The 14,583-nt window shown below is 44.4% G+C and overlaps 1 protein-coding gene across 1 annotated transcript in view; it reads left to right on the top strand.

Moving 5' to 3' along the window:
- The window catches only part of EDIL3 (EGF like repeats and discoidin domains 3), a 306,989-nt gene that overhangs the window by 11,752 nt on the left and 280,654 nt on the right, over positions 1-14,583 (top strand). The gene's annotated exons all lie outside the window — the stretch shown is intronic.

A 14,583-nucleotide genomic window follows, 5' to 3' on the forward strand; every position in this document is an offset into this window, starting at 1 on the left:
AAGTGAGGCTTCAGTTTGCTCATTCTCATAACTGCAAGCCATGGTATCTATTGGCTTCCCTATTCTTTGGGCTCATCTACACCAAGCAGGATATTCCACTATGAAAGCAGTATATAAAAGGCACGAGCCACACTACTGCTTTATAGCAGTATTGAAGTGCACTGCAGGATCTACACTACTACTTTATAGTCGTACCGAAGTGCACTGACAACTGTTGGGGCCCATGACACATCTACACCAAGCAGGATAACACACTTTGAAAGTGGTATGAAAGCAGTATATGGTATGTATCTATGGGCCCCAACAGTTGCCAGTGCACTTCAATACCACTATAAAGCAGTAGTGTGGCTCCTGCCTTTTATATACCGCTTTCAGAGTGGAATATCCTGTTTGGTGTAGATGAGTCCTTTGTATTCATTCTTTGTTTTCCCCATTTCCTTGTGTTCAATTGAAGATTATGCAGAGTTTAAAAATGGTTAAAGTTGGGAGCAGACTTGTGTCTGTGTTCCTACTCTCTTTGCCCAAATAGGTTCAATGAATAATAAACCCTATTTTTGCTATGAAAAGCCTAAATTGGTCTAATTTTAGAACCAAGCGATATTTCATGTTAGCCCAAATGAATGCAGTGGTTCTAGGGATGTGCTCCGCTCCGATTAGGAGCGTAGAAGCAGTAGCGGATTGGCCTGCTCCGCCTTACCCAGAGGCGGAGTAGGAGCGGACCGTGGACCCCCTAGAAGCAAGGCGAAGAGAAGCGACCATTTTTCGGAGCTCCGAGTTCAGGCGGAGCGCTCCGGTCGCCATCTTGAAAACATTTCGCCATAGTATTGCATTGCGGCAAATAATCGCGCATAACTACGTTGTTTTTGAAGCTATCGCTCTGGAAATTCTTGTGCTTAGAGAGTCGTGGATGGGGGTCATTTTGAGACCACTCTCACCTCTCTGCGTTGTCCGTATCGCGTGCTATATTTTTTTGAAAATCGGGTCAACCGCGCGGCTCAAACTGCGTTTCGGCTTTTCGCCCATAGGATTGCATTGAGGGAAAGAATCGGGGATAACTGGGGGGGGTTTAAGCTATCATTCTGAAAATTCTTGTGCACAGAGAGTCGTGGATGGGGGTCATTTTGAGACTACTCTCAACTTTCTGCGTGCTGTGGTTCACGTGCAATGTTTTTGTGAAAATCGGGTCAACCGCACGGCTCAAACTGCGTTTTCGGCTTTTCGCCCATAGGATTGCATTGAGGGAAAGAATCGGGGATAACTGGGGGGGTTTAAGCTATCATTCTGAAAATTCTTGTGCACAGAGAGTCGTGGATGGGGGTCATTTTGAGACCACTCTCAACTTTCTGCATCGTACGGGTCGCGGGCTAGAAGTTTTTAAAAAATCGGCGGGAAAAATACCTTTTTCAAAGGGCTGAGGGGCAGAGTCAGCTCCCGGTCATGATGATCCCAAAGTTGGAGGAGGGCATAGGCAAAACAGGTAACTTGGGATTCTGGGAAACTTCTCTTTCTTCATCTGAACGGGCTTTTCCCCGTGTTTTTTAACACAGTAGCCCCACCAAATGCACAAACACAACCTGAAATCATATACTAAGCCAAGAATAAGAGATAGAAACACAGCACTGCTCCCCACCCTAACCTTGGTGAACAACTGAATCGATGTGGTGCAAGGGGATGAGCTCCCCTAGGGCATCTCATCGTGGACGTGCCCCCACTCTCTCCTACACTGGAAGGCCATAGAGCCTTCCAAAGAGAGTAAAACGGTGGAGCAATGCCTATCATGAGTTGAAGTGAATGGTCACTTTTCAGTGGTGGAGCAATGCCTGTTCTGAGTCGAAGTGAGCGTTTTACTTCTTCTCGGAGCTGTTGGTGGCTGTCAGTGTCTTGAACTGGCAGCTACTTCCCCCTCCCCCGGGCACGTCCCCCTATTGCTGGTAAAAGACAGATATAGCCTTTTAAAAAAAATTCTTCTTGCTGTTTATTGAGCAACACTGCTGCTTTTAATTCCACCCCTCCTTTGTTTATTGATTGATTTATTCCATTTTATATGCATTACTGGCTTATCCTTGGCTCACTTCCTTATGCCCCCAGAAATGCCAGCTGCATGCCTGCCTGCCTTCCCTCCCTCCTCCCCTGCCCACCTTGCAGGGATGTTGTGTGTGGGGTGCCCAATTTTCAAAAATTCGCCAAAAATCAGGGGATGATGGGATTGCTTTGAAACTTGGCATGCGTGTGTATATCCCCATGAGGTGTCATGGTGCCAAACATGAGGTTTCTAACTTGAACAGAAAAAAAGTTGTATAATTTTTTAGCTTTCAATGCAAGCCTATGGGGGGGGAAACGGAGCTCCGGATCCGGATCCGGAGCTCCGGGCGGAGCGGAGCGGAAGTGGGCGGAGCGGGGGCGGGGCGGAGCGGCCCGATCCGGAAAATGGCGGATCTGCAAGTGAAGCGGAGCGGGGGGTCCGTGCACACCCCTAAGTGGTTCCAAATAAAATGCATCTAGACATTCAACCCTACCTCTCTCCTTCTTTGTATGTAGAGGATGCCAGCAAGTGTGTACCAGGAGTGTCTGTGTGTAGGGGATGTGAGCAAGTATGAACCAAGAGTCAGGGCTGGTCCTACCATTAGGCAGACTGAGGTGGATTTGATTTTGGGCATCATAGAAGGACAACAAATTGTTAGTTATTTAATTTGTTTTAATCATAGTAGTAGTATTTTTACCAGGGAAGGCAAAAATATGCTTATCGGATTTTCTGCAGAGGGTGCCAAAATAGCCAGGCTGGACTTGGGTTTTATGCAACTTGATTGGGTTGGGGTGAGGGACCATTTGCTGCCTCAAGCAACAAAATATCCTGGACTTGCCATACTGGGAGTCTTTGACACCTTCTGACTGTCCATTCAAAGTTATACCTCAAAAAAAGGAGCCTTCACACATATTTACTAATCCAGAGGAAATTTCTTTACACTGAGAAATATGTAAAGTAAAAGCAGGACAGCAATAACCTGTTACAGCATACTTTCCTACCGGCTAAAAGAAAATACAAAAAAGAAGATGAAGACGCTTGTACAGGGACTATGATGATACAAAGGATTATTTTCAAATACAGCAAATTCTTATTATTCTTTGTAGAGTGATACAGTTATATGTAATCCCAAGTTTAGGGATGAGCTCTTTGTTCCAGTCAATATCTTTATGAATAGGAATGGAAATAAATTCTATATATGTGCTCAATAGAAACACATTTTTGTTTTGAATTCAATGTCTTTCACAGTATTTTTGTATCATTCATTTATAGCTGTTCCTATGGTAAATCTGAGAGGGCATAGAGCAAAGAGTATCTTGTAAAAAAATTACAGTAATCAGAGTAAATGTCTGGAGATGAAGAGAAGGTATAGAGGAATAGAGAATAATGTCTCCAAGAAAGGAGACAATTACATTAAACCACAGCTAATTCAAGATGTGTACACAAAATAATTGAAATGCTGTCATTAATCACCTAGCAAGCCCAGCCAAATGTAAATGATGTCTTTAAAGTCTTCTTCAGTAGGGATGCTGTCAAGGTTGTAGCCAAGGTTGGCATTCTTTTCAGTTTATTTTGGCCTCCTGTCTTCCCCGCATTAATGCTAGTGCTTTTTCTCTACTTACATTTGTTTTATGGAGGAAATAGAAGAACTCTTTATGTCTTGCCTTTCAGCAGCTCACATTAAAGCAGTCTCCACCCACACAAATGAAGCAAAAGCTTTCACATAGTTTTGAAAATGATTTGCATTGTAGTACCTAATGGAGAAGTATTGGGGATCTGCTACATTCAGAACTGCAATTAGAACAAAAAGTATGCAAAAAAGTATCGTGCTGTGACAACATGTGAAACTGTTCTGTGCCTTGACAGTGTATAATATTTATTTATTTATTTGATTATGTATTATATTTTATTTAGTGTTGTTCCCCACCTCGATCAAAGAGGGAGAGGCGGGTTGTTGTTGTTGTTGTTGTTGTTATTTGATTTGTATCCCGCCTTTTTACCAAGAAGAATGGCACACAAAGTGGCTTACAATCATAAATAACATTTGATTTAACCAACAATAAAACTAACACATTAAAAAACACACAGGGTGTTTCATAGTCTGGGAGCAGCCACCGAGAATACAGTCTTTTGTGTCACCACCAAATGTGACAGTGGTCTCAAAAGAAGGCCCTCTCCAGAAGAACTTAATACCTGGGCAGGCTCAAATGGATGGATGCAGTCTTCCAGGTAGCCTGGTCCCAAACTGTTTAGGGCTTTATAGGTCATAACCAGCATTTAAATTCTGCCAGTGATGCTCTTGAAACAAGGGAGACACATACTCGCTGTAATACAGTGAAGTCATTACATTTCCCCTTGGGCCATTATTTTATACACCTTTATTATCCTATGCCCACCATACAGCACTGGGTGGGGCAGGCATAGGATGACTCATCCCAGAGGTCAGAGCCTGGAAACTGCACTCCAGCCCCTTCCCCCTCATAGCTGGTCCGAGAAGAACTGTGCTGGCTACCTCTCCATGCTTGGAAAATGGAGAGTGAAGATGGGGGTCCTTGGGGATGGGGAGGGGAGGAGACCAGGCCAGGGTGGCTGCAATATGCTGTTTCCTATTGGTGCCCTAGCTGCCTTCCCTCCCCCTCTGAGGGAGATCACCCATCTAGGAGAAATGCAGTGTGGCTGGAGCACAGAACCACTGCTGTCCTCCTGCCCTGCATTAGATACTTGGCAAATTCTGAGTCTGGAGGCTGCTGACTCTCCACACATAGGGATTTGCACCCTCACTGGCTTAAAAATGACTCTTGTAATTGCAAGATCACAATTCCTTCCTAAATTGAGAGTATATTATGGATTGGCTGATATTAAAAAAAGGTTGTGGTGCGTGATGGCCTCAGAAGGAGGGACATCGCACCCACCTTTTTTTTTCTTAAAGAGGAAACAGTGCACAAGTGCTCATGTCAAGTCAATCATGTCAAGTCAATCTGTAAACACCTTGAAATCAATGCAGTGATCACTGGAAGCCAACATGGATTTGTCAGGAACAAGTCCTGTCAGACTAATTTGATCTCATTTTTTGATCGGGTAACCTCCCTTGTGGACCGTGGGAATGCTGTGGATGTCATATATCTTGACTTCAGCAAAGCTTTTGACAAGGTGGCCCATGATATTCTGATTAACAAACTAGCTAAAAGTGGGCTAGATGGAACAACTATTAGGTGGATTCACAGTTGGCTACAGAATCAGACTCAAAGAGTACTTATCAATGGAACCTTCTCAAACTGGGGAGAGGCAATGAGTGGGGTACCGCAGGGCTCAGTCCTGGGCCCAGTGCTCTTCAACATTTTTATTAATGATTTGGACAAGGAGGTGCAGGGAACGCTTATCAAATTTGCAGATGACACAAAATTGGGTAAGATAGCTAATACCCTGGAAGACAGAAACAAACTTCAAAGTGATCTTGATAGGCTGGAGTGCTGGGCTGAAAACAACAGAATGAAATTTAATAGGGATAAATGCCAAGTTCTACATTTAGGAAATAGAAACCAAATGCACAGTTACAAGATGGGGGATACTTGGCTCAGCAATACTACAAACGAGAAAGATCTTGGAATTGTTGTAGACGCAAGCTGAATATGAGCCAACAGTGCGATATGGCTGCAAGAAAGGCAAATGCTATTTTGGGCTGCATTAATAGAAGTATAGCTTCCAAATCACGTGAAGTACTGGTTCTTCTCTATTCGGCCCTGGTTAGGCCTCATCTAGAGTATTGCGTCCAGTTCTGGGCTCCACGATTCAGGAAGGATGCAGACAAGCTGGAGCGTGTTCAGAGGAGGGCAACCAGGATGATCAGGGGTCTGGAAACAAAGCCCTATGAAGACAGACTGAAAGAACTGGGCATGTTTAGCCTGGAGAAGAGAAGATGGAGGGGAGACATGATATCACTCTTCAAATACTTAAAAGGTTGTCACACAGAGGACGGCCAGGATCTCTTCTTGATCCTCCCAGAGTGCAGGACGCGGAATAACGGGCTCAAGTTAAAGGAAGCCAGATTCCAGCTGGACATCAGGAAAAACTTCCTGACTGTTAGAGCAGTACGACAATGGAATCAGTTGCCTGGTGAGGTCGTGGCCTCTCCCACACTAGAGGCATTCAAGAGGCAGCTGGACAACCATCTGTCAGGGATGCTTTAGGGTGGATTCCTGCATTGAGCAGGGGGTTGGACTCGATGGCCTTGTAGGCCCCTTCCAACTGTGCTATTCTATGATTCTATGATTCTATGTGCAAAAGGTACATTTTAAAAAAAATTCCTGCTCCCCCACCCCCACCCCCGATGGATGCAGAGCTCCTGAGTAGCTCTGCGCCCCATGCTCCAACCATGATGGTGGGCCACACTTTCCACGATCTCAGGATCATCCAAAGACGATGGAAAAAGTGGGCCAAAAGTGCAGATCATCCCTCCCTGATCCCGGGATCCCCTGGGTGTCATGTGAATGCACAGGGACGATTGCCCCGGGTTAAAGCCCCTTCTAGCTATGGCCGAAGAGAAATTGGGTGGCACAAAGACAGAGAGAAAGAAAAAAAGGAGTGGTAGAGGGGGTGGAGGGGCAGTAGAGGGTTGGAGACGGGAGGGGGGGCTGTCTACACACAGGGAAAGCCCTGCAGTGGCTGTAGATCTGCACTCCATTGGTTAGATGATGCAGGCACAGCTTTACAGCCAGAGTGGGGCTTCTCTGTGATTCTCCAGTTTGAAAAAGTTGATGATTTACCCTGACTTTTTCAAAGGGTGTGATGTCAACATGGCATATAACAATGCTCTGCTGCCAATCCTGGGGCAGAACCTGGTGGAGAGTGACCAGTGATTGGCTGCCGTCCCCCAGGAAGTGGGCAGGGGCAGCTCTGGGACCCAGATGCATTGAAGAGGTAGCAGCACCAACCTGGCACTGTGAAGATAGCCCCAGAGAGAGAGAGAGAGAGAGATGTAGAAGGAAAAGGAAAAGGATCTCTTCACCCACTTTTGGCTCTAGTGTCACCCAAAACTGTCATGAACCACACACAGAATACCTCTCCAGGAATGTGGCCCTCTCAGAATTAAAGGTTCTCCACCTTTGATGTAAAACATTGCATGAAAGCTTTTAAGCCATGTGCTTGTTTAGTGATAGTTACTCAGAACAAAAATAGAATAAAATGCTATGATATTTTAAAAGAAACATATATGGAGGAGAATGACACAAAATGGCTCTAAGAATGCACTGAGCCATTGCATTGTGTACCTGAAAAGCCATAGGAAGTCAGGGATGCTTTGTTGCAGATGCTAACTCTTTCCTTCCAATTCCCGTGAAAATCCATACTGGAATTCTGCACTGAGTAATTTGGGGTATATTGTGAACTACCCACCCACCAAAACAGAAGGCCATAAGGATAAATTGCAAAAATCCCTTTAATCTTATTAAAGGTTGTCTGGGATTGTGTTTTTTTTAGGTGTTTCAAAAATTCTTGAATGACCATAAGAATAAATTTAATAAATAAATATACTAGTGGGGGAGGGTATGTTTTGTGGACTTCATTAAACCCACTATAATTTGAGCAAGACAACAAGCAGAACTGTACTTATAAAAAGTCAAGAATTCTAACTCCCACGAACACAATGTCCAAACCTATGTTCAATCCTAGCTGTCCAGTCCTTGTATTTTAAATAGAAACAAATGGTGGAATACTAGGTGTGGGGGGTGGGCATCACTCAAATGCAGGTGATTCTCTCCCCCCCCCATCCAGATTATCCTTATTACTTGTTCTTTATCTATAACAAAAAGAGAAGTTTTGGTGGAGGTCTATGTAAAACACAAAGCACTCTAAATAAGGATCATTAATGAAAATGCCTCTGTTGTTCCCCATCCCCTGAACATTACGCTATGGATTAAACTGTTATAAGCAAACAGGCAGATATTTCCTGAAATGAATTCTTTGCAAAACAAACACTGTGTGCTATTGGCTAATCATTGGTTAGCACTGTTGATTCATGAATTTGTTAAGGAGCTAACTTGATTAGCTTAAAAAGTATTAATCAAAAAGAGAATGAGATGTGTGATGAATTGGGAAGGTATATTTTCATTATGCAGATTTCCCCCCTTAGATTAAAAGATTGTGGAGTTTTACTCCCATGAAGAACTTTATATAGCTATTTAAAAGCAAACAAACCAAATCCGTTGTTCTTGTGCATATGACAGGAAGATTGTAAACCACATTTTAAAAAGCCCTTTGGTTTTCCATAACTGATCTCAGTAAGAAAACTCCTGCTGAGAAGATGAGATTTACAGATTTGGGATTCAGTGATCAAGCAAAGAGTTCAACAGCTCTAGTGAGATGAGTGTTAAGGGAGAAAATTAAAATAAAAAGAATTAGAGACTCATTTGGTTGTACAGGGAAGGTAGACATTTTCTAATAATGAACTAATTTAAAGCCTTCCTCTTTCTTTATTCAAGTATTAACTTGGGTGCTTGTACAGCAAAGCAATAGATCTTAAACAGTAATGTAGAAAATGATTACACTGTGTAAAATAAAACTACATTTCTGTGGACAACCTATGGCCATTTTAGCATCAAATGAGCAAATCCATAAAATGAATGTACACTATATAGATTCATTTAAAACCTTTGTGAAACTGGAGATTGCACTTCATTTATTTGCACTTCTTGTATGCCATTTTATTTGCCCACATTTTGCAAGACCCGGAGCTCAACAGCAGAGCACATGTTTTGCATACAGATGGTCCCAAGTTCAATCCCTGTCATCTCCAGTTAAAACGATTCCAGGTAACATGGCAGAAAAAGACCTCTGCCTCCCCTTGAAGAGGCATTGCCAACCAGGGTAAGTGGAGCACTGGGATAAAGAGAGGAGAGGGCAACAATATCAATAATTTTAATGGCATTTGATGTGGCTACTTTTTATTCATCATAATAACTGTAGTGATGTTACCAGCATAGATGTTTATAGATGCTTTTATTCACCTCCCGTTTTTTTTTAAAGAAAAAATATTTTATAAGTGCTTTCCTATGAAATACTCTATTGTCTCATAGACTTGGGCTAGATCTACACTAGTGCTTTTTATCGGTATTGAAGTGCACTGATTAGTTATTAGGGAGGGTAATGGTTTTACCAACACAATTCTGCACATGTCTACTCAAAAGTAAGCCCCACTGAGTTTAATGAGACTTACTCCCAAGTAAGTCTGCATAGGATTGTAAAGTGTCATTCCTGAACTGCTAGAAACACTGTACTTAGTCATTTAAAAAAATATCTATGAAATCATGTAAGGTGTTTTCCAAATGTTTCTAAAACTTTCTGTATGTGAACCACTTGTGTTTTAGTAATCAGTGTAGTGAAATATTTGTGAGACTTAATAGCTGATGATTTCCCTCCAACCAAATACATTTATTTTATTAATGATCTTTGAATCAATTTGGCAGTGGTGGCTGCTGGTGAGAAGATGTGGGAGGTCCACTTGACTGCCACCACTGAGCAGCGACTGATGTGAAGGCTCTTACTGGTTGATGTTGCACTGATGTCACTACCTTTTCCCATGTAGGGTACTGATGACTAGACAGCAGCCATGTGCCTGTTCTGTCCCTACCTCCAATGCAGTGTCTGCCATTAAGAGGATATGCAACACACTTCTCTTTCACTCACTGCTCAACACTGACACATTTTTATTACCCACTGCAGTTTTCTTCAGCTACTCCTGAAAATTGAAAATTGTCTCTCACCATTTGTAAACATAATATAGGCAAAAATTTCCATTAGTTCAACTTTTGTATATGCAGCAGTTCTGTATCAATCTCCCTAGAATGGAGAGCATAGTTTCACACAAGCTGTCTACTGAAGAACACATGACATGGAACATTTTATCTGTGTATCTCTTGACCTGCCAGAGCAGAACTTCTGACTTAATATTGTCTACTAGGCCAAATCCTTAGGCCTACTCTACTCCAAACATAGGAGTATTTCCTATTTCCATCTGTGAAATATTGGAGGGTATATGATCATCACCCCCACAGAGATGCCATTTGTAGCATATTCCTTTCGCCTTCGAACTGCAATGCACCAATGGAAAGAGGACACATGAAGGAGATGAAATAATTAAAATGAGCTTTGGCGTTAATCTAATTTATTATCTTTCTGGTCTCTTGCCATATTTATCTTCTGTTCCTAGCCTTTCCACCACTGGTCTTCAGTAGGATTGCACGAAGATAACAGCTTCTTATGCCAGTAATATAGTCTCCCAGTCCTAAATCCTGGTTGTGATTTTTTAGATGTGCACACTGAGGGCCTTGCTAGACCTACCAGGTAATCCAGTGGGGAGTCAGGGTGAGGCTGTGCTGCAGCTAGCGTGCACCATCGCCCCTAGTTAGATGTAAACACGCGATGGGGTAAGGGAAAGCCCCGTCGCGTGCTCCAGTTTTTTTCATCTTAAAGGGCCATGTGCGCAGGAGCACACCAACGGAAAAGTAAGTAGTATTTTTTTAAAAAATAAAGGGTTCCCTGCTCCCCCTGCCCCTGATTTCCCCCCAACAATGTCTGATGCCCACCCTGCCCACTCGCTCACCCGTCCTCCCCCCGCTCGCCATGCCCTGTCCGCCATGCCCATCCCAGTCTGCCATGCCTGTCCCCGTTCTTCTTTTCCCCTGTCCGCCATGCCCTGTCCCCGTCCGCCATGCCCATCCCCGTTCTTCCCCCCGTCCGCCATGCCCTGTCCCCGTCCGCCATGCCTGTCCCCATTCTTCTTCCCCCCATCCGCCATGCCCTGTCCCCATCCACCATGCCCATCCCCGTTCTTCTTCCCCCCGTCCGCCATGCCCATCCCCGTCTGCCATGCCTGTCCCTGTCTGCCATGCCTGTCCCCGTTCTTCTTTTCCCCCGTCCGCCATGCCCTGTCCCCATCCACCATGCCCATCCCCGTTCTTCCCCCGTCCGCCATGCCCTGTCCCCGTCCGCCATGCCCGTCCCCGTTCTTCTTCCCCCATCCGCCATGCCCTGTCCCCATCCGCCATGCCCATCCCCGTTCTTCTTCCCCCCGTCCGCCATGCCCTTTCCCCGTCCGCCATGCCTGTCCCCATTCTTCTTCCCCATCTGCCATGCCCTGTCCCCGTTCGCCATGCCCATTCCCGTTCTTCTTCCCCCCATCCGCTATGCCCTGTCCCCATCCACCATGCCCATCCCCGTTCTTCTTTTCCCCTGTCTGCCATGCCCGTCCCCGTTCTTCTTCCCCCCCATCCGCCATGCCCTGTCCCCGTTCGCCATGCCCATCCCCGTTCTTCTTCCCTCCCCCATCTCTCCTGCTGGGTCCGCTCTTTCTCCCGGCCCCCATCTCCCCCCCTGTGATCCTCCCCCAGCCCGATGGGCACAGCGCTCCTATGGAATGCTGTGCCCAGTGCGTGGCTTCTCCCGGCTACTCGTGAGTAAGCGAGCAGCTGGGAAAAGCCACGGAAGTCACTAGACTTTCCGCAGCCCCGTCCTCAGCCCGGGGCTGTGGAAAAGCCGGGCCACAAGCGGATCCGCTTATCCCAGGTCAAGGGAGGACTTAGCCCGGCCTGACCCCGGGATCCCCTGTGCGTTATCTGGATGCACAGTAGGGAACCTGGGCCACACACTAGGCTAAGTCCTCGTCTAGCAACGGCCTGAATCTTGTATTACTTCCATCCTCGTTCTTCTTATGTCTTCTGTTGACAGCATAATTTTACTGATGATCTCAGAGACAGGAATACAACTTCATTTATACATGAAATGGCATGTGTGTCATGGCAGACTGGTATAAACATGAGCTGCATTCTGTTCTTTGCATTTATGTCCTTACTTACTTCAAGTCAGACTTAAATATGTTAACTATGGCTTAGTTCTTACAAACAGCAGATAAGAAGGCGTTCCTTTTTCTGTCCTGTAGGACTTCAAACTGTGGGGGTATCATGCTTTTGAATGATCCCCAATATCCCTCAATCCTTCCTGACAGAAATCTAAGTTTCGGGTCATACATCCAGTTTTTACTGATTAGTTTAATAGGATTAGTTCACTTTGTTAGGTACTGTGACGATTTATATATTCAATTATTTGGGTGTCCAATTGTAAAATGTTCTGCACGCACATCTCTTTGCCTCCAGTTACATAAAAGCCAATAAATATTAGGGGTGTGCACGGACCCCCCGCTCCACCCCGCGGGCCGATCCGAAAATTTCAGATCGGCCCGCTCCACTCCGCGCCGCTCCACCCATACACCGCTCCTCTTCGCCGCGGAGCTCCGGCTCCAAATCGGAGCTCCGCAGTGAACGGGAGTGGCGCCAGGTAAGGCCGGGAGAGGAGGGCGGGAGGTTTACCAGGCCCTGCCGCCATCGCCGCCCATGCGGCGACGGCGGCAGAGCCCGGTAAGGGACCAAGGGGGAGGGGGGCCTTACCTGCCTCCGTCCGCGGTCCGTCGGCGTCTTCAATTGAGCCCATGTTTCAACCAGGAAGTCTGGGCCGCAAGCTTCCCTAAAATACAGGTAACTACTGCACTTGCAATGTGTTGCCATCAGAATGTTGGTTGCTTCACAAGGTGCACACAGTTGACAAGAGCAGCTGAACCATGAAACCAACAAGTAGAGTGGGCTCCCTCACTGGAGTTCTACTAGCAAAGATTGGACAACCATCTGTTACGGAAGCTCTAGCTCTGTATTTCCTGTTGTGATTAGGCTGTGTCACAAGTAGAAGCCAGCTGGTGAGGTGCAGTGGGCAATGGCTCTATCTGGGAAGATAATACAACAAGCAGAAAGGGAGAATGGAACTCTGGCCCTAGAAATATGGGTTTGGCACCAGAGTAGGAGAGACAGAGTATTTGTAAGGTTCACAAGGAACAAGTTAAGAGCCAAGTGAACCCCAGGAAATTCTTGGATCTATCCACACTGAATCCCATGACTGAAGAACACACTGGATACCTAAACTCAAGGACAGTTGTAGGATCCAAACAAAGGCACAACAAACAAAGGTGGACTCAGGATGTTTCAAAACAGAGAGACCAATCGCTTGACACTAGGGAATGAAAGGGAACTTGATTGAATTAAAGTAAACCAAACATTACAAAAGCTTTGCTTTCAAGGAAGTTAGGTAGGAGTATACAGGGGGGGAAATGGTAACACAAGGGATGCCCAGGAGATGCCTTATATTCTGATCTGTCTTGGGGTGAGAAAACTTCAAGACTGGACCATGTTTCCCACCAATGCATTATATTGTCCAATTTACAGGTCGTCCTGTGGGTTATTTGGCTGGAGTGGTGACTTGGGACTTAGGAAGGCAGTTGCATTTATCCAGAGTTCTCAAGCTTTATATAGTGGTAGGCAGCAGGGTAACTCCTTTGATTAAGTTACAGCTGAGGACACACAAGTCAATGAAGTACAAATTGCACAAAAGGCAGGATCCTCTTGCTCTTAGCTGCCATGAATCTCCTGCCCACTCAGTTTTTTCTCGGAACAGCAGCACATTATAGACAAGGGGCTAGAGTGAGGCCAATAAGAATAGGAAATATAAACTACATGTAACAAAGATCATAGCTGAGCTTCTCAGTAAAACATATAAAAAGCTTACATTTAAAGTTGACAACCTATAGTTCTAAGTGCATGCATTATGAACACTCTTAAAGCTATTAATTCAAAAGTATCATGGATAATGTGTCAAGGCACCCCAGAAAATTATCCTGTGAAGTCTTATTGCACCTTTGATGTTTGATATAACAAGGTGAGAAGTTTTTGCCACACCCAAGACAAGAAACAAGGTACACATTTACTTTTTCAATAAATAACCATTCAAATTTGGTGTAAACCTTTGCCAAAATATGCATCTCTTTGTGTATACTGTATGGCTTCTGTATATTTAAGTTAATATAAAGGAAATATGGAAACTGGTAAAATGCCTTCAGTTTCCCTAATATGTTCTTGTTCTGCAAGAGCTCTATTTGATGACAATGAGTTTATTACTTTGAGAGCTATTGGTTTTTGTCTTCATTTTAGATGAATTATAAGCCTGACTTATATGATGAAAAGGCAGCATTTCTATCCATTCTATCCCCACCTCTCACATCTGCTAGGTGTATTAGCTGACCACAGACTAATCAATATTTTGCTGCATGAGGTATAATAGAAGTGACTGATGGAATATATATAACTGAATATGCTGCTCTCACATAGCAATGTTAAGTGTCCAATCTTCAGTGTACCATGTAATCTGATACTTCTTGTCTCACTGCTCCCACCTTTTTTCCCCAAGGACAATTCATCCAGCATACCATAGTGTCAGGGGCCAGTACTGATGTTTTCTCTTCTTTAAAAATCCAATACGAAAACTCCTCCATGTAATAAAATTATCCCATCTATAGATCAAAATGTTCTTTTTCTCCATATTTAAATACTGAAAAGTCTGTGCAATTTTCATGTGTGTGTGATGATGATGATGATGGAGATGATAACAATGATTATGATGATATACAAATAGGTTCATATTATTTCCTAAAAGGGAGCAAGAAATTTTAATGTGCAAATTACTAGCAC

This window comes from Elgaria multicarinata, chromosome 6 (assembly GCF_023053635.1).
Source record: "Elgaria multicarinata webbii isolate HBS135686 ecotype San Diego chromosome 6, rElgMul1.1.pri, whole genome shotgun sequence".
Classification (NCBI taxonomy): Eukaryota; Metazoa; Chordata; class Lepidosauria; order Squamata; family Anguidae; genus Elgaria; species Elgaria multicarinata.